General features: G+C 42.4%; 1 long non-coding RNA gene across 6 annotated transcripts in view; it reads left to right on the forward strand.

Moving 5' to 3' along the window:
• The window catches only part of LOC103816090 (uncharacterized), a 34346-nt gene that overhangs the window by 2883 nt on the left and 8567 nt on the right, over positions 1-22896 (forward strand). For 2 of the 6 annotated variants that reach the window (XR_007778406.1, XR_007778408.1), the window contains exons 2-8: positions 5562-5595; positions 9657-9747; positions 11933-12102; positions 13896-14246; positions 16964-20775; positions 21352-21465; positions 21970-22240. This is a non-coding gene — a long non-coding RNA (uncharacterized LOC103816090). The remainder of the gene's footprint in view (positions 1-5561; positions 5596-9656; positions 9748-11932; positions 12103-13895; positions 14247-16963; positions 20776-21351; positions 21466-21969; positions 22241-22896) is intronic. The other 4 variants (XR_007778410.1, XR_007778409.1, XR_007778411.1 and 1 more) reach the window with 4 other exon arrangements.

The raw sequence follows: 22896 nt of genomic DNA on the forward strand, positions 1-22896 counted from the left end.
TTGTCATTGCAGCCTTCGGGGAGGGCCCGGGGGGGGGGGGGGAAGGACCGGCCACGAACAATATTGATCAGAAGAAGGATAAATCTTTTAACTGCTTGTTAATACCATAAATATGGTCTACACAAGTTTCCACTCTTGTTAAGTCTAATCAGTACATGGAAGATGGAGACATAGCCCACTTGAATGAATTTTTATTATTGCCAGAGGGGTACTTGCATCTGTGGGCTCCCTCTCCCCCTCAGTTTGAGCACCCTCCCGCCCCCCCTTCCAAAATTCCCCCTTGCAGAGGAGGATCGTGAAGGTGTGTAGAAAGCACAGGACACAAATCCAAGCTTTTTGTCCTTTCTTCATTTTTCCAAATGCTCCTTTTTTTTCTTTTTTTTTCTCTTTTTTTTTTGGTGAAGCTGAAAGGGTCATGGCGGGGAAAGCCTAAAGGGGGGGACACCCTGCCCGACCACCCCCCCCCCCGACCCCCCTTTTATTCTTGAGATCTCTGGATGAAAGGCTGACCCAGTAATTCAGTTTGATGATAACCATTTTCATGCTTGAAAACAATCTGCCAAATTAAACCTAAATGGAAAGAGCAGTGGGAAAGGTAGTGAGAGCAGGGCGTTTTGAAATCCCCCCCACCTCTCCGAAAGGGATTATTTGGCCAAAGGAGGAGGGAAAGGCAATTAAATAGACTAAAGATGATTTAAATCCCAACCAAAAATAATTCCAGGGAGAAGTTTGCCCCCTCCGGTGTTGCCCAGCCCTGGATTTGAAAACTTTGGCCCAACTTGTGGCAATAGCTACAACTTTGCTCCGCAGGGGTCAGAGGTGAGGGCTATTTTAACCCTAAAAGCCTGCGAGTGACCAAGGTTGCGGCTGGGCTCGCAGCACTAATAGCCATAATTACCTCCTCCCCTTCCAGGGACATTCCTCGCAGCAGCAGTGTTAGACGCCGAATTGAAGAAAATCCTGGAGTTGAACATATCTTCGGGGGTAAATAACAGCAATATGAAGGAATTTCAGAGCTCTCCCTTTCGCTTGGGGGGATTGAAGCTTTTTTCCTTTTTTTTTTTTTCCCCCCCTCTTTTTTTTCCTTTTTTCCTCCTTCCCCCCCCCCTCCCCCCCCGCCTTGCCAGCATTCCCAAGGCGCTGGGTCTTTGTCTTAGAAGGAATGGAGTGTCTGAATGGTGTGAAAGGGACAGAGAGGGTTGCTTCAAATCGATTTTACTTGTCCTCTCTGTCTTTTCGGATCAACGCCCTTCAATGGACACATAGGTGCTCTTTCAACCAAAAACTTGTGCAACATTTTCTGCCTGTATTGGTGCTAAATACAATAAATGCTGGGCAGATTTTTTTTTTCTTTCTTTCCAAAGCAGAAAGCACCCTAATTAAATTGTTTTATATGGACAGTCAAGACAGACCAATTAAGTATGCATTAGTATAAAGATATATTCGAGAGATAAGCGCTCTATAGGAGCCCTGTCTAGGCAAGGTGTGGAAAGTGTCCTCTCGAAGAGAGGCTGGGAGCAGGGTTTCATATGGATTTTTCCCCTCCATTGCCTCCTATACTCGAGTAACGGGCTGAATAAGTTAGAGAAAAGCCATTAGTGAAAGTGGTTTCTAAACAAAGTTAACAGGTGGATGTAGCTGGTTTTACATTTGAATAACAGTCGCACATCTGTAATACACAGCCCTGGATTTATGCAGCCCCTGTGCAGGCAATGTCCATTTGCAGAGATAAACGCCTCCGACCTAGAGCTGAGGTGCAAACGCACACGCATGGGGATAAAATAAATATCTGGGCACCTCTGTGGGCTGCAGGGCATGATGTGAGTGAGCACACAGAGACGATGCAGATATCACTGGGTGGCCATTGTGTGGAGGCACCCAGCCTGCATCAGACAGGCACCCACGCAGCAGGCACTGCTGTGTCGGACATCTCGGCGGGCACAGCACACTCCTGGGGTGATTGCGATGGGAGGCATTGGCTTTCCCAGGAGTGAAAGAGCAGAGCAGGATAAAGCACACACATACACACGCGAACTTCTCTTGCTGCCCATTTTATCACTCTGGGAAAGCTCTCGTTATGGTTAACCACAGGAAACGGGCTTTAAAGCTCTTCTCCATAGCCATTATTATTGTTATTATTTTCCTTCACTGCAGCTTTTCCACGTCTTTCAAAAAAAAACACCCCAAACCAAAAAAACCCAGACAAACAAACAAACAAACCGCTGAGCCCCCAGCAGCCCTGCCTCAGCCTGGTCCTGGGGCAGGCAGAGCGGCGGGATGCGATGAGGAGGAGGCGGGAGGCGGGCTGGAAGTTTCTGGGGCACCCTCCATCCCTGGGCACATCGTTGGCACCGGCTGAGGCTGAGCTGTGCCCGAGGGTGCTGCAGGGTGGGTGCGAGCGGGGAATCGCCCTTTCAGCGCCGTGGCACCGCAGCGCAGAGAGCGGCCGGGGTTTTACTGCAGGGGAACAGGGGCTCCAGGGGTTCGGGGGTGCAGGGCAGCGCTGCGGGGGCTGCCCGCTCGGATCCCCATTTTCCAGCAGCGCCCTGCGTGTGTCAGCCCATGGCAGGGATGTGGGAGACGGGGATGAATAAGCCATTCCTCGCTTAGGTGCTTTAATGGCACGGTAAACAGGTTAGAAACAGACGTTTTTAAAGACTCGGTTTTTCTTTATTGGTCACCTTCGAGGATAAATCATAACAGACAGTATGGGGGGCAAAGAATTCATCTAAAGGAGATCTCAGCAAGTCGCTACCCGGACAATAGTCCACCTCCTGTTGGGTTGCGTATTGATCAGGAGAGGAGCTGAGGATGTCGCCACACTAAATATTTACTGATCACACACAAATAGCCGCGACTTGAACGATTTTCTCCTGTGAGGAGAGCAGAGAGAGAAGGGTAAATCATTTTATTAGTGTGTATAAAGCAAAGAGCACACTCTGGCTTGGAGTGTTTTAAAATGTGTCTTCAGCTGGATGAAAAGAGTTAGGGAAATCGATATGGAGTGATTAGACGAACCAGTCGTGTCAAAGAGAGAGGCTGTGAATTTCATGGATTTGGTTATACCGGGAGGGGGAAAATATACCGAGAGATTAAAGGGAGGAACCCATTGTAGCAGAGCCAATGAAAAAATAATATCTAATCAGAGCCGGCAAAGGTAGGGACGGGATAAGACCCACATTTCTAAAGAATCACATCAGCTGGAGAGGGATCAGGGACACAGATGAAAGAGGCAAACGGGGGGAGAGCTGGAGAGTAGGAGCCCTGAAATGCTACAGAGCAAATCCAGGAGAGGCAGAGAAAAGTCGCCTCTGTGGAGCAAAGCTGAGATACCACGAAAATGGGGACAAAAGGCTCAGGAGAGAGGGAGAGGGCTGGAGTGATCGGGCGCCTGCCTTGGAGGTGAAGTTGAGGGGTCCCCAGCCCGTGAACCCAGCAGGCAGAGAGGGCTCTGACAGCACATCCAGCTCCCATCCGAGGGGTTTAAATTCTTCTCCTACAAGTTTGTCCTCCCCTCTCCTTCCCGCCCCCCTCCCTCCCCACAAGCAAGTGTGGTGAGTAAAATGGATTTTAGCGTTTAACCACCTCATTTTATCCACGTAATGACAAGGCTCGTAATATGTAATCTACAGATTACTGCCATTCGAGGGTGACCACAAGTGGCATAGAAAAAAAATCTAAAAAAATAAAAATTTCAGCATTTCTGCAAATGACAAAATGGCTAAAACCAGTCCTTGCTTTAAGTCTTGAAGCTGGGGAGTTGCTGCTGCAGGATTTTATCGGTTGTAGGGAGCAATTTAGCGGTGGCTCAGGTACAGCCCTGGGGTGTCTCGGCGGATTAAAGAAAACTTTGCTGGAGACAAGCAAATATCTGAGTGCCAAAGGGCAGAAAGCTGGGACTAGGGCAAGGCTCTGCCATGCGACATTGAAATACGTTCTGTGGGGATGCTCGGGATTATGATTATTGGTTTTTTGCCTCGAATCCATGATGTTTGGCCCGTGTTCACATGCTACCTTCTCTCCGCGTATTTTTCTTTAGCAGAAAATAGGATGCGACTGCAGAGAACTAAGTCACAGCAGCGAGAGAAAGTTTGTACCGCACTTTAAATGATGCTGATTGCTGGGAGGGAGGAAAGGCATCTCAAGCTAGGAACCGAGGAGTAAAACTGATGTGAAAACAGCTTTTCACTTCTCCTCCAAGTGCTAATTTTGCTACTGTAAACAAACACTGAAGTTAGAAACAGCTGCAAATAGCCTGCCGGGCACCCAGGGCTCAGGGACCGGAGGGGATTGACTTTTGTTCATCTCTCGGACCGAATTTCCCCCCAGCTTTGCCTTTTTTTAACCCCGAAATCACGGGCTGAGGCTGATTTCAGCAGTGGAGAAGGGACAGAAAGTTAGGCACACTAAGAGCATTTCATGCGAGCCTATGGAGCGCAGGCAGCTCGGCTGGATCTCTAATGCAACAGGAAACCTCGGGACAGACCCAGCCTAATTAACAGTTTTCCATAGCTGAAGCGATTTTTAAGAATCCCAGTGGATTAGCCCAATATGTTCAGGTGTGAGGCTACGAGGGCCTATAACTCCTTTCACTATAATCTTATAACCTCCTTACCTAATTCCTTAGATTGCAGATAGGAAGAGTCTGACCCTGGAGGTCGTAAAGAGCTGGGTTTCATTAACCCTTCCCTGCCCGGCGCCGCTCCAAGGTTAACTGCGCCGGGCTGTGTGCTCGGGGGAGCGAGGGAGGGCGGCCAGGAGAAAGGGATTTGCAAGAGGGGTCGATCCGCCGGGAGGGCAAAGCTTAAAATGATTTCTTCTCCCTTCATTCCCTCCCTTCAGCCAAAGGAAATATGGAAATGGGGAACTTTTCTCTTTCCTATGCATCCGGAGGTGTATAAATGTACGGATGTTTGTGAGGCAATTCATCCCCTTCACCCCATTTCTATATTATTTATTATTTTAAATATTTTTTTTCTCCCTAAACGTGGAGGAAATGAAACATTCTAGAACCATCAGCAAAAAGCAAAGCAATCTCCATCTTTAGGACCAGCACCAATCTCTTGAGCTTCTTGTCCACAGTAGAGCTGTAATCTTTAAAGAAAAAAAAAATCTAGAGAAGCTTCTCAGACTGTATTTGCCTGGGAACACACCTGGTTTATATTTTAATAGGTAGTTACATTGTATTGATTCAGGGTACATCATTGATGTTGAAAGTTAATAACTCTCAAATTATATCTATCTGCCTACATACATAATTGCATACACAGTGTTACACTGGAGGAATTTGCATTTTGCAGCACATTCTTTGTTCTTAAATCTTTTAACACACTGAGTTGTTCCTTTGAAGAAAATGTTATTGAACCACATGTTTAAGGAAAAGATGCTTCTAAACTATATGTTTAAGCAATGAAATTGTTGAGTGAAATACAGATTTCTTTGTATCTCACACAAACCTTGCCACACGCCAATCTTAACCTACACATCGAACTGCCTTTTTTTCTTTTTTTCTTTTTTTCTTTTTTTCTTTTTTTCTTTTTTTCTTTTTTTCCCCCTCCCAGTTAGAAGGCAGAAATATGTGAACTGCTGAGAGAGGTGGGTACTTTTTGGTAAGTATGTTTAGATATGATCTTCAGATACATTTATTGTACTTTCAAATTCTTGGGATACTAATTGAGCTAGCAAACAATATCCCAGCTGAATGTCTCAGCTTCTTCCCTATTTAACAGGCTTTAATGTAGAAGTATATTGTAGCCATCCTTCTACTAAACAATGTAGCTGAGGAGTCAGCAAAAAATGAAAAAAACATGTTAAAACCAAATTATAATTGCTGCCTTATATCTGACTCTTCTTCCTTTCCGCAGTCCTAATGAACTCTTTAAAGTTTTATTTATTTATTTTTTTATTTCTGAGTGACAGATCAAAAATAATTAGCAGAATCAGAAGCAGCCGGGAAGCTTGAAATAATGTGTCTAAATATTTCATATTGCTACTTATAATACCAGCCCTTCAGCTGTAAAAAGGAACCATTCCCTATTTATTCTGTGGTGGTTTATAAATACAGAAGGATAGATTCTTTTTTTTTCCCAGGGCCTGTCTCAACGATGCCATAAATAGAGATTGAGCTATCAGGAGGGAAAAAAAATAAGAGAGAAAGAATAAAATAAAAACAAAACCCTGGATAGGAAGAGAGACAGACAGATAAATATATAACTGCATCTGAACAATGTTACGGAGCGCATTAGGAGTTGGTAAAAAAAAATTAAATCTATCGCATATTTATAACCTCATAATTAAAATACATTCTTATCTCTCTCCTCTGAAAGGTTGCAGCTTTCTTGGAAGTATTTTGAGTGCATATTTTAAACTCCATGTCTCCAACTGAATTAAGATGAGCTGTTTTGCCCAAGAGTAAAACCTTTGTTTACAATTTAATATTTAACTTTCAGCTGCCTACCCATCGCCATATCATTTTCTTTAGGTTTCACCTCCTTACATTTGCAGGCTTTATTTAAAATGATGTTAGCTGATATCAAATCCTAATTTCTTATCATAAGAAGTGAGTCTGTATAATCCTAAACAGTCCCCCTGGTCTGATCGAGGTAAATTGGATGAGAATTTCACATTCAAAGGGTTAAAGCTAAACTGAAAACTTTAAAGCAAAGAGATACCAGCAAACAGTGAAATATTGTACATCTGCTCTCTCTTGACAAGCTTGCATTATATCACATGTAAGGAAGCCCAAATTTTTGAATCTAAGACCAGTTTTAGTTTTTAATAGGAAATAATTACATGGAACTTTATTTCCAGAGAGAATGTCCCTTCCAGCTACAGTGTTTTGCTTTGATCTAAGTATTAACTGGTAATAAAATAACCATATTTTGGATCCTAAGCATATTGATGCTTAGAGGAATGTTATGCTTTCAATCAAATTTTAACTTCAGATTATCCGAAGGTATTCATCCTTCTTTTGTCAGAAAGCAATTTGCTCTCTTACTCCTACAGCTACTCACATGTGGTTTGGTACACTTTGTTATTTTATAGTGGAATTTGCACTATTGAGGTGGAAAACTTTTAGATGGAATGAGATCATGTTCCAGCCTGGCAATTTGGGCTGTTTTTCACCCAGGTCCCCAGCCCAGCCCCTCTTTACACTTGTTGTGCACCACCACCATCGCTCACCTCCAAGAGTGACCACCGCGTCGGGAGTTTGGTTCAAATATTCAGATTTTTAAAAAAATTAATTAATTTTTTTTTTTTTTAACCTGGAGAATCAATCATCTGGACCCATCCTGAACAATTAACCTCCCTTTTATATTAGAGCCCCAAGTGCAGTACTTCATAAAGACATGAAAAGGACATCCCAGTCAGCAGGACCCGAGCCCAGGCTTGTCACAGAGTATAAAAGGAGAGAGGAGGGGAGTTTTTATCTCTTTGCCCCGCCAATTCTTAATAGTTCTAAGTTTCAGTGTGACAATAAAACAGTTTTGATAACATAGCTCATGGGTTTCTCTGCCACATAAAGTTTTCTTAATAATAAAAAAGAAGAAACTTTATCCCTGCTAAATTAAAATAGGGCAGATGTTGGATATGGTTCATATTAGCCAGCCTTTCACCCCTTTGCCCCTGGCACTAAAGTTCTGACTTTTTCTTTCTACTATGTCTGTTTCTAACTGAAAGGTATTATTCCTGCCCTGGCTCTCTTCTTCTATTTATTTTTTCAGTGTCTAAAATTAAACCTATTCATTTAGTAATATACATTCTATTTCACATTGCTAAACCTGGCCAGAGAGGGGAAACGCTTTCCAAAAAAGTGATGCACCACTGACCTTAAAAGAAAACATGAAGCAGGGAAAGCTGTTCTTAAAAGGTTTATTTCTAGAGAATTTTGTAGCTCTGTTGACATTATAGGGATAATGGCTGTATTGCAATAGGCTTTCAAGGCCCAAGAGGTTTATGTTTTCTTCTGACCGTAAGTCTAATAAAATTTTAAAGGTGCACAAAGTCTCATCACTTTAGATATTTAAAACTAGTTTGAAAAATCTCTTGGGAAACATATATTATGGTGGATAGCCCCACTGAGAAAGCAGGGGATAGACAAAAAAATACCCAGAGTCCAAACCCAAATAACCCCCCCCAGCTTTTTTCATGCTAGCTCTATGAAAATCCTGGCTATTAAACTCCCAAGGATAGTACAGCTATTTTCTGCAGGGCTCTGCAGATAGAATTTATTGTCCATTTGGAATGATCAAGTTTAGGCTAATAAAAGGCCCTCTGTAAGCAGAAATGCCCAAGTTGATGTTTGGCAGAGTTTTCAATGGTGGAGTTTATACAGGACGGGGGCTCTGCACTATTTGAAATAACTCCTATCCCAGCAGCTGAAGATGATCTGACACACAAGTAAACGTTAGCAGGCAGTGACTGAAGGTTAATCAGCGCTGCTTTCTGAGCTGGCTGCTTGAAAGCAGGAAAAAGTGAAAGCTGCTTTCTCCAGCCCTTCCCTATGCTAAGGTGCTGCTAACTTTTATGATTTTTCCCCCCCTTCCTCTTTTACTATCTGTCTTTGTGCCTGAGGGCCAGTGAAAGAACACTGCAGATTCTAGATTGCTTTCAGAGTTTCCCTTTGCTGATGATGGATTACCATGTCAATTTAAACGGCATAGGATTAATTTGTTTCAATGATTTCTCTTTAGGCTGAATGCCAGTCTTTTTTTCTATCTCTCTCCTTGCTCTTCAGAAAAAAATAATAACAATAATAATAATAAATCCCTAAACCCCCCCAAACACTTTTGAGATCCCATGTTAAAAAGACAATAATAGAAATAGACAAGTTAGGTGTAATGTTGCAACACAGTTGTAGGTTTGAGTGTTTTTATCTCGTTCTGAGGGGCTGCAGCATACAGTCAGTCACATTAAAATGAAATTGGATCCAACGTTTATTCAATAAATACTTGTCTTGTAGGTAATCCAGAACAGAGTGCTTTTGACACATAAGGACTTAATTTGTCTTGGATAACAAGTTATTAATATGGCACATTTAAACTTGCCACCTACAATAAGGTCATTTAGATCTATAATACGACTCACGAGAGAACTTCATAAAGCCAGAAACAAAGTTTGAGGCTGCCTCTGAGGCGCGGAGCAGACGCACGGCTCACGGTTTGCTCTTTTCAGAAGAAAGTTCAGAGCAAGTAGGAGCCACCCAAACCCAAATGGTGTGCATCTGCTCCTCTTTGAAAGGCAAAACGTAAATGGAGTAAGGAGGGGAGAGAAGAAAAAAAAAAAAAAAAAAAAAAGGAACCCAAACACACATTTTTGAATGAGTAAGCTTTAAAGCTGTGCTGCGTCTGCTCGCAAACTCATCGCAGCTTTGAAAGTGAAAAAACAACATTTGGTTCAGAGTGGAAACTCGCCTGCATTTGCACCCTACCTCTTCCATGTGCTTCACAATTTACTCGCTTTTAATAATAAGTGAGGAAGTTGGAACATAATCCACCCATAAATGTTATTGCTGTAATTTGACTGCTCTGTGTTTGTTCATGCATTAGTTGTATATGTAAAGCGAAGTGGGGATGGATGGTGGGGATCCCCCTGCAGCACGAACAAACAGAGCTCTTTGGGTTTTCAACACCCAAACATCCTGCAATTGTTTTCAGTTTTAGTTTCAGACCTGTCCTAATCCTGTGGTGGTGGCAAGAGGTGCATCAGGAGGGGAATATTGAGGGAATGCTGCTCGGGACGTGTTTGGTGAGTGGCAATTCGGTCTCCACGCTGTGCTCCTGAACTTTGTTATTCTGTTTTTCTGTACTAAGCTCTTGGTTGCTCTTGCCCTGGCAGATTCTGTCTCTTTAAGTAACTAAATCTCATTTTTTAAGCTATTCCTGGGAAAAGGATGTTACACATGAGTAGAAAAATGCAGGCAAGAAAGGCTAATTGAATGAAAAGAGAGAATTAGGTTAAAAATAGAGTACAATCTAGTATCACATTTTCACTAGTGTAACCTGAAATGAAGGTGTCTCCAAGTCCCCAGTGATGCCAGAGTGTTTAGATGTTGGGCACAGATGGAGACACCTATTGAAATGTGTCTGAAGAAGATTAATAGGACTTGTCAGTGTTGGGAAAGCACTGCTTTGCTGTAAATTTCTACTAGCACAAGATGAATTACCGATGAATGCTCAGTTATCAACCCCATCACTATCATTGGACACTAAATCAAATTGAGCAGTTATCTACAATCAGAAAATTTCTTTTAAAAGTAGGCATACACCTTTAGGCTTAAACTCTTTAATAAGACAATATCCTCGATGGCATGTGTGTGTTCACAAAAAGATATGATTAAAAGTTTCTATACTAAAAGCTTCTGCTCAGAAATGAACTCCAAGTTCAGTGTGAAATCAGGGCTGTCAAACAATAGAAGATACTCAGAGAATGCTGGTTATATAATACAGAGTTCTGATGGGGGTCTGATCCAAAGTGGATTTTCATGCGTGTCATTAGATTTTGGATCCATCCCTATTTATGAGGTTTTTTACAATCTCTGCTCTCCCCTTATTTATGGTGATGATAAACACACCCCTTCTCTCTACCTTAAAGACTGAGCATCCAAATCATACATTAATGCAAAATAGCCATCATGACTCAGGATATATGCATAATAATATTACCACCCCCAACATATTTAGGAAATAACAACTTAATATAATGAACTATGTGATGAAAGAGTCAATGAATAATATTTTAGCTGAGACTATTTCTTTCTCTCCTTTATAAAAGGGGAAACTGTCACAAGCAAAACTACCACAAGCATTTAGCAGCCCACTCCTGAAGAATATTACCTGCATTTACCATCTGATGCTGCTGATGACAACAATATTAAATAAGCATTACATACTTTTAGTTTCTAGGATTTCTTTCCCTCTCACCCAGAGACTGCATACTATATCCAAGGAGATTTATCATGGTGTGTTTTCCAAAGTCAATTTTTCCCCTTTTTTAGAGACAAGGTCAGTCATTTGTGTTTAGGGAGGGAGACAGGTACAGAGCCTTTATCTGATCTGCGTCCCCAGCCACCAACACCTCCTTAATCGACGGCAGATCCCCACTCTGGAGGATCTGGCCCTGTCTGGGTTACTTCTTAGCCAAGGAATGTTCCCTTCATCTCCTCATGTCTCACCTGTGATGCATGTTGCCTTTTGAGGAGGGAATAACACGCTGTTTACCACACAGCCCAGTTTCAAAGCCTTTGTGTGTTTCTCATCTCCAGCCAAAGCTTATTATTTACCACCCTAAAAATTCACCAGGGTAAGGGACAGCAGAAGTTATTTTCTTCCTTTTTACACCCCAATTTTCACACGGCAAATGCCCTGCATTAGGACCAGATCCCACTCAGATGGAAGTTATTAACTTTCAGCAGAATGGGGCTGATTTCAGCCAGCCACAGCCTGTGCCCTTCGAACACGGTCGCTTTGCAGCATCCCTGTGTTTATTTTTTTTCTTTGGAGGGCATGATTCTTTAAACATATTTGTTTTACACAGAGCAGCAGTTGAATCCTAACTTTTTCTTTTCCCCCCACAAACACGTAAAGAGAATATTAATAGGGAATATTAACAAAGGTGAGTGCAGCATGAAGCTAGTTAGGTTGTAGTAGCTGAGAAATATGAACTAGAGAACATAATCCATAAACTCCATTTGGTTACTATAATACTCCAATCTGTATTTATTACAACCCCACTCTGATGCTTATACAACTGCAATTGCTAGATTTATACACTCTAATGATTTCACAATAGGAAAAACCTGTGTCTTTATCTTTCTTTTCCTGTCCAAAATAACCCCTTCCACATATACTTCAGGCTTCTCCGGACCTTGTCTGGGTTTAATCACAGGCTTTGGGACAAAATGTGCATTATTAAGAAGTATAAATATTTTCAGAAGCAATCAAAGGGTTGAAAGATTGATTCGGCATGTAGATTGGATTTAATTCGAAGCAGCTTTGTTCTAATGAGGACTACTGGGATACAAAGACGGCAGCCGCTTATGGCCACCAGTTGGGAACTTCCACTGGCTGCAGCAACCTGTCAAGAATTCCAAGAAACTGCCAGGTATTGAGCAGAGAAGTGCTGGGGAGGACGCTGGTCTCCTTCTGAGGCTGGGTTAAGATTTCATAAGTCCCTATTTAACCAAAATGACAATTCAGCTTCTTGCTGCCCACAGGGATAAATCCTGCAGTCCCTCGCTAAGGGAAAACCCCTGTGGACTTTGTGGGTGGCTTTGCCTTGAGGGAAAGGTGGCAAAGCTTGGCTGAGCCTCAACTCCAGCCAGTTTGGGAGCTGTGTAGCAATTTGTCCTGCTCCCAGACCTGCTTGCTTTCGCAGTGATTTGTTCCATTCGGTTTTGCTATCTGCACTTCTAGATGTGATGGGACCTTTTTGCACAGGGAGGTGTTTATCCCGGGGGAGAATGACAGCTCTGTGAGGGCTTGGAACCTCCTGTCCTTGTTGAGTGACCCAGCAGAACTGCTGGACCCGTCCTGTTTCCTACCTGCAACATCCAACAAAACATTCTTGGGATGATGCTGAACCAGAGGGGACCTTTGACTGCTTTCCCCTCAGAGTTAAAAAACCCCAACAGGAAGATGTGACTGTGGCCCTGGGGGGTGTCACGTCACAGGTACTTGGTTTCCTAAACGCCGAGCGTACAGTCAGAATCACAGGAGATACAGGATCAAACACGGACCAGTTTCTCTCTCCCCTTAGCCCCCCCTTGCCTACTTTTGTCCATAAAAGCAATAGAAAGAGAGAAAGCTTGAATTTTCTGAACTGTTTCACCCATCCACAGCTGGAATTCCAAAGCGAAATGAAAATGCCTTTAAAATCAACCCTACATGGGAGCCTGAGAGAACAAGTTTTCCTTTGTTGTAGGGTATAGTATTATTTGCTGTAGGTTTTTGATATACATTCTAAATTAGGCCTGCAAAGGAATGCTTCATCTTTAATTCATCACTCTCAGCTGAAAGAGATTAGCAATGTCTAGCACGCACCCTTCGTATGGTGCTGACCTCATCAAGTATGGCCTGAAATTAATTAGCCTCATTCATTCCAAATGGAAAAGGATAATGGAGCTGCATTTTAGAGATGACCATCACAAATTGTATGCAGCATATTTAAAATCTTTCCCCCCTCGCTCCCCTCCCCATTTAAAAAAAACTATGTAGATTAAAATTCTTTCCAGAACTTGCAATATGTCGGAGTTATCGAGGTATTAGGAGCAGAAACCATTCCGTTTTTATTTGTGGAACTGGGAGCCACATTTTGTATGTGCGGCTGTAAAAGCAGCAAGCCTGTCTTAATGGCAGAACACCTGGAATTAATTTGATATTTCCAGGTGCTCTGGCAAACTGGGACATCAAGCACTTGATGTTTAAACATTCTTCCACTGGCTTGCTTAAATCAATATGAAAGTGGTGTCCCTTTGTCATTCATACATGCAAAGTGCTAGCACAAACTCCAGCTTGGCTTCAGAGTCCTACATCACTCATAATCTAATTAGAAATCAGAGCAGAGCTGAAGCAGCATTCTTTGTGGATTCTTGGGCAGCAAATAGGGATACTTGTCTTTTGTTTCCCTCCTCGATTGCATCGTTCACAAGCTTTCACACCACATCTCTAAAGGTGGTTAGGTGCCTCAAGATGTTGACAGGCATGAAGGACAAGATTATTTAGGTGCCTAACCCGGGTGATTTCAAATGGAATTAAGCAACTGGATGTTACTGGGCTGGGAGGGGGGATGGTGGTGGTGTGGGGATGGGGGGGGTGAAAAAAAAAAAGCGGCCAGTGCATATTAAAAGCTCTAATTTGTTGTCCTAAACTCTAGCAATGTGGGTGATGTTTTTGCAGGGTAAAATTGCCTGCAGGGTCCGTTTGCTGAAGCCTGCTAATTCCTCCTGAGGTCAGTGGGTACCGGGTGCTGGGCAGCACAGCCTCTCCTGGCCGGGCACAGTGGGCTCCGGCTGCTTCCCAAGAGACAGGGACAGTCATGAAGAACGTGGGATTTCCCACAGGAATTTGGAAGATGCCCATGTCTAAGATAATGGTGAGGGTTGGGCCCAAATCCAGATCCAGCCTTGATTCCTTCATCCAAGTAACCCTGTGCTGACCCACGGCTGCTGAGGGATCGCAGCGGCGTGGACCTTCCTCCCTCCCTCCTCGCTGCCCTGCATCAGATCACCAGGAGGACCTGAGAGTACTGTGAGTAAGAGATACATTTTTTTCTCACACAAACAATTCATTGCAAAACTTCAGATTTTGAAATGACAAGGTCAAAATGCCTCATATCTGCAATGCTGGGGCTTGGGGAACATTCCTGCAGTTCTTATACCCAGGGCTGGAAACACAGGGAAAACATTTTGTGATATGTGCTATAATCACCTCATACCCAGAAAAATGGAGAATTAATTATTTCTCTTTTCACACAAACAAACATTTATCTTCCAAAGACTCCATTCATTAAGAACTGCCATTGAATCCAAGATTGAACCTATTGTTATTAATCCTAAATGAATTCAAGTTTGTATACCATGAACAAAGCTGCTCGCCATCTGATAATCCAAATTTGCTCAGGAAGAAAGAATGAGCAAATGTTAGAAGCAGCAGGTGAAATCATACCACAGTTATTAAGCCTTCTTTCAGGGGAAGCACAGGATAGATTAAATTGTTATGTTAGGCCATGTTGTGAGTCCACGTCAATTTTGTCTGAGATCTTATCTTAGCTCAGAACTGTTTCCTCCTAAATTAAACAATGTTGAAGACATGAGAAGCATATTGACCCAAAGATTCAAAACTTTGGATTCAGCAGACTTCTGATCTTTTGTCCGCAGAGTATCTAGTTGTAAAGCTGTGGAATATTAAATAATCATGATTATCTTCAACTTGCCCAAGTTCATTTGTCATGCTGGGACACTGGCACAGATTTTCCTTGCTTTCCTTGTTTTTTTTTACAGAACCAGGCATTGATTTTGCTGCTAGCTGGTATCATTTGCCACTGACCTTATAGACCGTGGTCCTATCCTAATATTAAGTCTCATGCACCAACTCTGGGCTGTAATTCCATCTCTGGTGCTCTTCACCTCTCTTTTGCAAACACCATTGTCCAATAAAGCAGCAAAGAAAAATCTTACAATCAAAACAACTGAATTATGCTGGTACTTCGATCAGCTGTTATCAGGCACAGGCAGTTCTTGAGATTCAGAAATGCACTGTAATTCACCTGGGATAAGAAATCAAATTTAAAAATGAGCTGAACAGACATTTTTAGGAATACGTAAATTTCTAAATAAACCAGCTTTTTAATTCCACCTTTTTTATATTAGAACAAATCAATAATGTCTGCACTCAGAGATGAGTTTCAACTGTCATAATTAAATATCATCCTGCTTCTTGCAGCACAGCCAAATAAGGACTTTTACTCTTGAGACTAGAGTTTCCTCAAGTAGGGACAACTCACTTATTACAGCAATGATTTAAGATCCACATGGTTCCATCATGTTTTAGAAAACAAATCTCTACCAAAACACACAGCACGATTCATCCCTGGTGTCAGAGCGCTGAAGAGATGGAGTAATAGAAGAAATAATATATTTGGAATGCTTTTTAAATACAAACATAATGATGATACATTAAATAATGTGATCTACCCAGCCGGACTTCTAATTATCTACGTGCAAACCTCATGTTCATTCATCACTTCATTCTCTTCAGCTGCAATATTGGTTTTTGGTAGACACTAACACAGAGCCATAAGTTTGAATGGGGAGGGAAGCAAGGATGATGCAAGGCTGTATATTAGCTTAGACAAGTAGGATGTCATTGCCAGCCTGAATTTGTTGATGAAACCAGGCATTAAGCAAGGAAATCTTCAGCCACTGAAGCATGAGTTTGCTGACTTTAAGTAATGACATCCAAGAGGTGACACAGTGGATTTACACCAGCAAGTTCCTATGGACAAATAATGGCCACTTAGCCCTGACAAAACAACAAGTCAAAATGGAGATTCACCTCTCCCCTGAAAAGAAGGATTTTGTTTTTCCTTATTCTAGTCTCATTTCAAATGTTCAAGAATCTGGGTTTGATCTTTGAGGATGGGGAAGGACTTTTGTCTCTGAAGAGCTCATGGAGTTGCTTGGTCAATTCCCATTGGCACCCAGCAAAGACCATGGAGATGTTCAGTGGTACAAAAAGATATCAGCTCTCAATCTGGGGGACTGAGGTTTGTGTCCATTTGTACCAGATATTGGTGATTTATAGTGGTTGCACCTAAATCCCTGGAAACTGCAGGTCCACATGCACGTGGTGATTTCATGTGCTGAAAACACAAGTGTGACCAGGAGCCATCATGGTTCTTTGTCCCAGCTAAACTATTTAGCTCCCCTTCTGCAATGTTTTCTTTCCATACATCCTAATTCTCCCATCCCTTTCCCCTAATAACAACATAAATGAGTACTCCACAGGTGTAATTACGGTAATAGTTCTTTTACTGCAAATCCTGGAAGCCTGTAACCTGTAATTCACTTTTTCTGATAGTCTCCTATTCCAACACTAGACATGTTATTTTAAAATGTCTAGGACCTGAAAGCTAAATTTATAGTGATAGATAATAGTAATGGAAACCAAGCATCCCCTTTAGTTCAGATCTTAGAGCTGTGCTGTATCTCTTGGCCAATTGTTGTCTTGTTCACCTAGAAATATCATACCCACCTCTCCCACAGTGATTCAAACATCAGAGTTAAACAGAAGTAAGTAAAATACATCTCAATTTGTTTATTTTAAAGTATAAACCTATAAAAACTCAAGACATACCAACACACGCCATGCCTTTTTTTGAATTATTCCACAGCAAATCCTGGGGCAATTATTGCTTCTCCACAGTGAATCTGCCATATTTCTGATAAGCTACCCTTCTTTTCTAGGGATGGACCATCACAAGACAGTGATTGGAAAGCATGGGGACCAAGCCCTCAGGGAGGTGGCTGATGCAGCTGGTTCCCTGGCCCTGGGCTGTGGCTCAGCTCTTGGTGATGGCACAAGTACCAGAGGCCAGAGGTAGGGACTGTTTCTGTCTTGGCTACTCCTCATCAGTGCTTTGAGCTGCACGAAGCCCTGAGAACCAAGGAAACCTGAGTGAACCACCAGGGATTTTCTCCTCTCTATACCTGAAGCACAGCAGGAAGTTCCACCCTTTGCTTCTGCAGGTAGGAGCTCAATCTAATTTGCAGACTTAGTTTTAGTTTAGAAGCAAGGCAATAATCCTAAAATAACTCATGCAAATGGTCACCCTCTTATAGAACTGACATTGTTTCTTCATTTTCTCTCCATTTTCTGGGTGAAGCAGCCAGCGTGAGGAGGGAATGCTGGCACATACCCCAGTTGATAGCTGAGAAGAACAAACTGACAAATATTTTTAATATGCTGCAGCTTACCAACATCCCAGTGAATAAAGGGCAAATGAGATTTTCCACCGGTTATTCATAGATCTACATGGAGATGCTGATAATCTGCCATTTAGTCCAGAGACTGGACAGAAATAAATCACCAGATAAAATACAATATTCCTAGTGAAATCCTTCATGGAATGTGTTCTTGCCCCAAACCCCTCCTGGAATAGGCACAGCAATGCTCCCTGAGACCTGGCAGCCCTTCTAAGTGAGCATATGGTCTGCTCAGCTCTCTCAGTGCTGGTGCACGGCGAGTAAACACGCTGAACTGTCAGAGCAAACAGGGGGCTCTTTAATGGCACAAAATTCTGTGCCTGCTTCAAACTCCATCACTACTCCAGAAATGGATTTCCCTTCTCTGCTGGAGCATGCCCTGTTTGCAGGAGGGACGGGAAAAAAAGTGAGAGAGTCTCCTTGGATGGTGTCTGTGACCACTTCCCATAAAGCTGTAATGCTGTGGAAGGGTCTTGGTGTGACAGAAGTTGCATTTTCTGGTGATGCTACGTCGCCTTCTCTGTTCTTTTGAGATGTCCCCTGATGCATTATAACTTGCTCAGTCACTGGGAGAGAAAGAGGGCCCTGAAGGTAAAAATCCCAGTGTTAATCAAGGCTGGCAAAGGGCAGAACATTAGCTGCAGTAATTGTTTTTCTGAGGGAGCCAACAAAGCCGGGCTCGTCGGCGCTAGCAAACAGATCCGGTCCTGCCTCTGTGCTCCTCACACTGGCAGAACATTGCCCTGAAATCACTGGAGCAGGGACCGGGCCAGGAATGAGCAGCTAAGTTGCAAAGCAAATTAATTCCTGCCAAAAAAGTTCAGCTATGCTCAGAAGTATGTAAAGTGTCTGATTTGAGAAGTGTCAAGTAGCATTTGTGACCAATTATCCAAGATGAAGGGGGCAGAGCTATGTTTACATGTACTAATCTTCAGCCAAAGTTTGAAAACTCTAATTCATGGACACGCATCAAATTTCCTTTCCAGGCTTGGCATTTGCCTGTACGCACGCATGCACATTGCTCGGGGATGACAGGAAAACATGATTATGACTTGCAAATAATACAAATAAAAAAAAAAAAAAGAAAAAGAAAAAGCAAGAAGAGCTGCCATGCAGCAGCAGCGTGGTAATTAAACCTGTACTGTGATATGCAAAAAGAATCATGGACCACTGTATGAGTAAAATAGCTTTATCAGCTGTGCTGAAATATGATGTGTGGTGTGTCTGTATTGTATAGCTATTTTTCCACAACCTGTGAAGCCCTGGGAAATGATCTACACAAAAGAACAAGAAGTAAAAGCTGCCTCTGCCATCTTCTGTTTAATTAACATAGGTATACCAATTTAATGCAATTAATCAAGATAGGAGGGATTAAAGAGTAACTCAGTTGACAATGACAGAGTTAGCATTGCTGTGGCACGAGAAGGGCTGCAAAATGAGAGTGGTGACTGGGAGCGCTGTGAGGAGGAACAAGCTGGCTGCAGTTTTGGGAGGTTTATGCAGATGTATTGAAATTTAGGGGCAGCTGATTTTTCATGTGGCCAAGTGTTTATCTGCCCCTGCCCTTTCCTTTACCCTCTCAGACCTTCCAGGGTAATCCCCAGAGTGGCAACAACTTTTAAAGCGATTCCTCTTTCTTCTAACAGATTCCTGATGCTAAAGGTCTGACCTTAAAATGAGCAGTGCATAGGGCAAGAGTGGGTACTGCAGTGAGCTCCTGGCCTTCAACCCTTCCAAATACAGCTATTTTGGTAACCAGAACACTATATTCACCATGGGTGAGGGAACAGAGCCTTTCAGTGCAGGGCTTCTCAGCACATTAACTCTGTCAGTGCTGGATTCTGTGTCCCTGTGCAAGTTGCCTGTGCTTATTTAAGACTATAAATGCAGATTTGCAGAAGTCTGCAGCATTCTGTAACTTCGTGGTTGTGCTTTTGTGCCCGATGCACCCAAAAACTGGACTGAGTCCTGTGGATTTCCACGTGGGTCTGGGAAGGACTGTAACCACATGCAGCTGAGAGTAGCTCAGACTTGGATTTCTGGTTGGCAGGAGAGGCACAGCCTGGTTTGCTACAATGCAACTGTCCTCATTAATGTTCTTCAAGCCCTGATGGACTGGGACCGCCATGGTTGGGTCAGAAGATGGCTGAGTTTTCCAGGCTCATTCTCTTGTCTTCAGAATGTTAAATTGGGTGATAATGAGTAGTAACTGTGTCCTTTTTTATGGTGAAGTTGACACTTGCCTTCTAGTAAACAGACACAGAGATGACCCTCCTCATTTCGCACAGGTCACCAAACAGCCCTGGAATGGTAGGGGTTATTGGCCATTTACCAAACTCTGTTTGACTTGGGTTCATGGGTGAGAGATGAAAGGCTCTATATTGCATTACCAATCCCTGGGGCCAGCCAGTCTCCCTAAAGAAGCATTTCATTTAGCAAGGCAACTGCTGGCCCATGGGAATCGGAGACTTGGGAAAAAGAGGACACAGTTTCAATTGCAAATGTTTCCTCGGGGCAGATGTCTTAAAGCCACACAGAAACTCACTGCTTCAGTGTCACAATAGTTGCTCCAGGACACTTAATGACCAGCAGATTTTCCCCTTTAATTAATCTCCCCTTTTTCCCAAGAAAACATCCGTTAGGTTCCTTGTGGTGTTTCTGCCTCTGCCCTGCTGTTTTGTCCATCTCCCTGGGGCAAGACCATTGCAGCAATTGTGAACTGTTACCTTTTCCAAGAGCTTCAAAATTGAAACAGATGAAGCAAGGAGCCCTGGTAACACACTTAGAGGTTTTGGGCTCTTGGGAGGAGAAATGAGTACTCCTGAAGTGTCCAGATATTTTCCTTACCCTAGAGCAAAGATGCTGACTGATTTTCTGGGTTATAGTAGAGTGGTCATTGCTGTTGGGGTAGTGTAAGTGCTGCCTTTTTTACAGATAATGGATGTAGTGATTGATGGCTACAGGAAGAAGAATATTTGATTCAGAACAAGAATTCAACCCAGGCTTGTCCTGATTTTCCTATGATCTGAAAATCCAGTGTTCCAAATTCATTAATTCTCTTTCAGTTTCCCCCCTTACTGTTTGTGATGTGAGTCATGAGACCTTCAGAAGTTGCATTTGTTGTTTGATAGTTTTACATCGTGGTTGTAATAGTGCATCTGCCAAGTCAGCAGGTTCTTTTCTGTGTTTGTTTGTTTGTTTACCACTCCATTTCCAGCAAGTTCTTGTTACCCAATTCCTGCTGACAGCAGAGGAAGAGGCACAAGTCAGCTCAGAAAATGAACGACTAGAAGGTAAGTGAAAAGAATAGTAAACACAGGCCATTCATGTAACAGGATCCCATTCATTTTTATGCCAGGGAGATTTTCTAAATGGGACTTCTCCCAGTGGAGAGCTCACAATGCTCAAGGCCCGTTTCACTACAAAGACAATATATAATTATTCTGGGCTTATTATTATTTTTTATCACTTTTTCCAGTTGTAGGGAGTGAGGGAGAGATGAGATCAGGACCCTGTGGAGGCAGGTAAATTCAGCCAGGCTGAAGGTTCAGGACACAGGTCTGAGATGGGAGAATCCACCAACAGCAAAAACGGGGACTCAGCCTCCTGAGCTCCTCAGTCCTGGCTCCTGCTGCTTGTTGCTTTCAGCATCTTTTCCTTTCACACTTATTTTGAATCACCGAAATGATGAATTGAAAAAATGTCATGTCATTTGAAGCACTCATTTATAGGAAACAGATAATCTGTTCTCTCAGGATAGTGGAAACTGAGTATGATGAGCTCATCTGGAGAAAATGTATGTTGGGTGTGACAGAGAAACTTGTGTTTTACACGCAGTGACATCTTAATTTCTGGTTTTGGTATGACAGACTCAGTGATACTGAACCATCCTGGCTCCTGCTTTCAGGCTGGGGTCACAAGTTGGACTTGGAAGAAGAAACTTCCATGCAGAGATGTGACTGCAGTGTGAACACTGTGCCAGGGTAAGAGAAATTTTGTTCAATTTGGGGTGTATCCAATATGTAAAGTCCATACAAAGTCTGTTGTTCATCCCAGCCTAGTTAAACTGCATTTGACCACTACTTGTTCAACACAGTAAGGTGTAACTGGGGACCACAGCAACACCTGCTCTATTTGTATATTAAGGTTATTTTGCCAGGTCAGCCTGGATTTAGCATTTAATTCATAGGATTCTATAACACATGCCCAGTTGTGCTCTCTCTCTACTTCCTGATGATTTGGGTGATTTTCTCTAACCAATTTATATTTTAATTAGTTGTAACATTTCTTTACTTTGTAATTTGAACAACTGAGACTTAAAAAAAAAAAAGCTAAAAAATAACTCTCAAAGTCTGAATGGATGATCATTATAATTTTCTGTTGGGTACTTGCAGGTCCTGGTTTACCTTAGGTGACATTTTCATGTGGACTGCTCTGTGTTAGTTCTGCTCAGACAGAAGGCAGTGACAGTGGATCATGTCTTATAGATTTCTTTACAGATGAAACCTGGAGTGTCCTAAAATCCAGCAACCACTCAATACCAGCAACTCCCACACCCCTCTGTGCTCCTGCCATTGCTTTGAACCAGTTTATTTATTCATTTGGGCTTTAAGCACTCAGATGCATTCCTTCTTGCTGCAGCAGCAGGGGTACAGGAAGGGGTGTTTGAAACCACGCAGTCAATTCCACCCTGGATTTCAGGAGGAGTTATTCTTGTCTCAGAGATGACGCATTCAAATATCCCTCTACGGATTCCAGGTGAGTTAGTCACATTGAGATGCTTCCAAGTAATACACAGAAAGGTGGTGAGAAAATGATGAGTCTCTGCCTAGTCACAAAAAGAAAAAAGCTCAGGAAAGTAGATCTGAGCAAATTATACGTACTAGCCCTCAAAATATTCTAAACAGATCTGGGGCCAAAGGGCTTTTGCCTTAAAAACAGTAGGGATGCACAGTATTTACTTTACTGACTGACCCATCAGCTGCTCTCCGTCCCCAGAAACAGTTCAGGAAATAACTGGAAGTATCTGAAGACATAAAAAGGATAATTAAGTTTCATTGTGGAAATAAGAGGGTAATCTGTCCAGACAAATCTAGGACCTAGTACTGAAAGCTGTAGTATCTGAATTTAAAAAATGAGTAATTTTGAAAAAAGATGTCTATCAGGACTGTAAATTCAGAGAGTAAAAAAGTAGCTTTGCTTAATAGACCATCTCTCTCTCCATCTCCCTCTAACTCATTTTCTTATTCTCTTTCTTCCTTCTGTGTTATTGCAAAAAAAAAAAAAAAAAAAAAAAAAAAAAAAAAAAAAAAAAGTGTGCAAAATCTGATATTGAGAATGCTTTAGCTTCATTTCCATCTTCTATTCTCAAAATGTTTTGTTCCACTGGGAAGATTTCCCCTGGGAGATAACCT

This window comes from Serinus canaria, chromosome 10 (assembly GCF_022539315.1).
Source record: "Serinus canaria isolate serCan28SL12 chromosome 10, serCan2020, whole genome shotgun sequence".
Classification (NCBI taxonomy): domain Eukaryota; kingdom Metazoa; phylum Chordata; class Aves; order Passeriformes; family Fringillidae; genus Serinus; species Serinus canaria.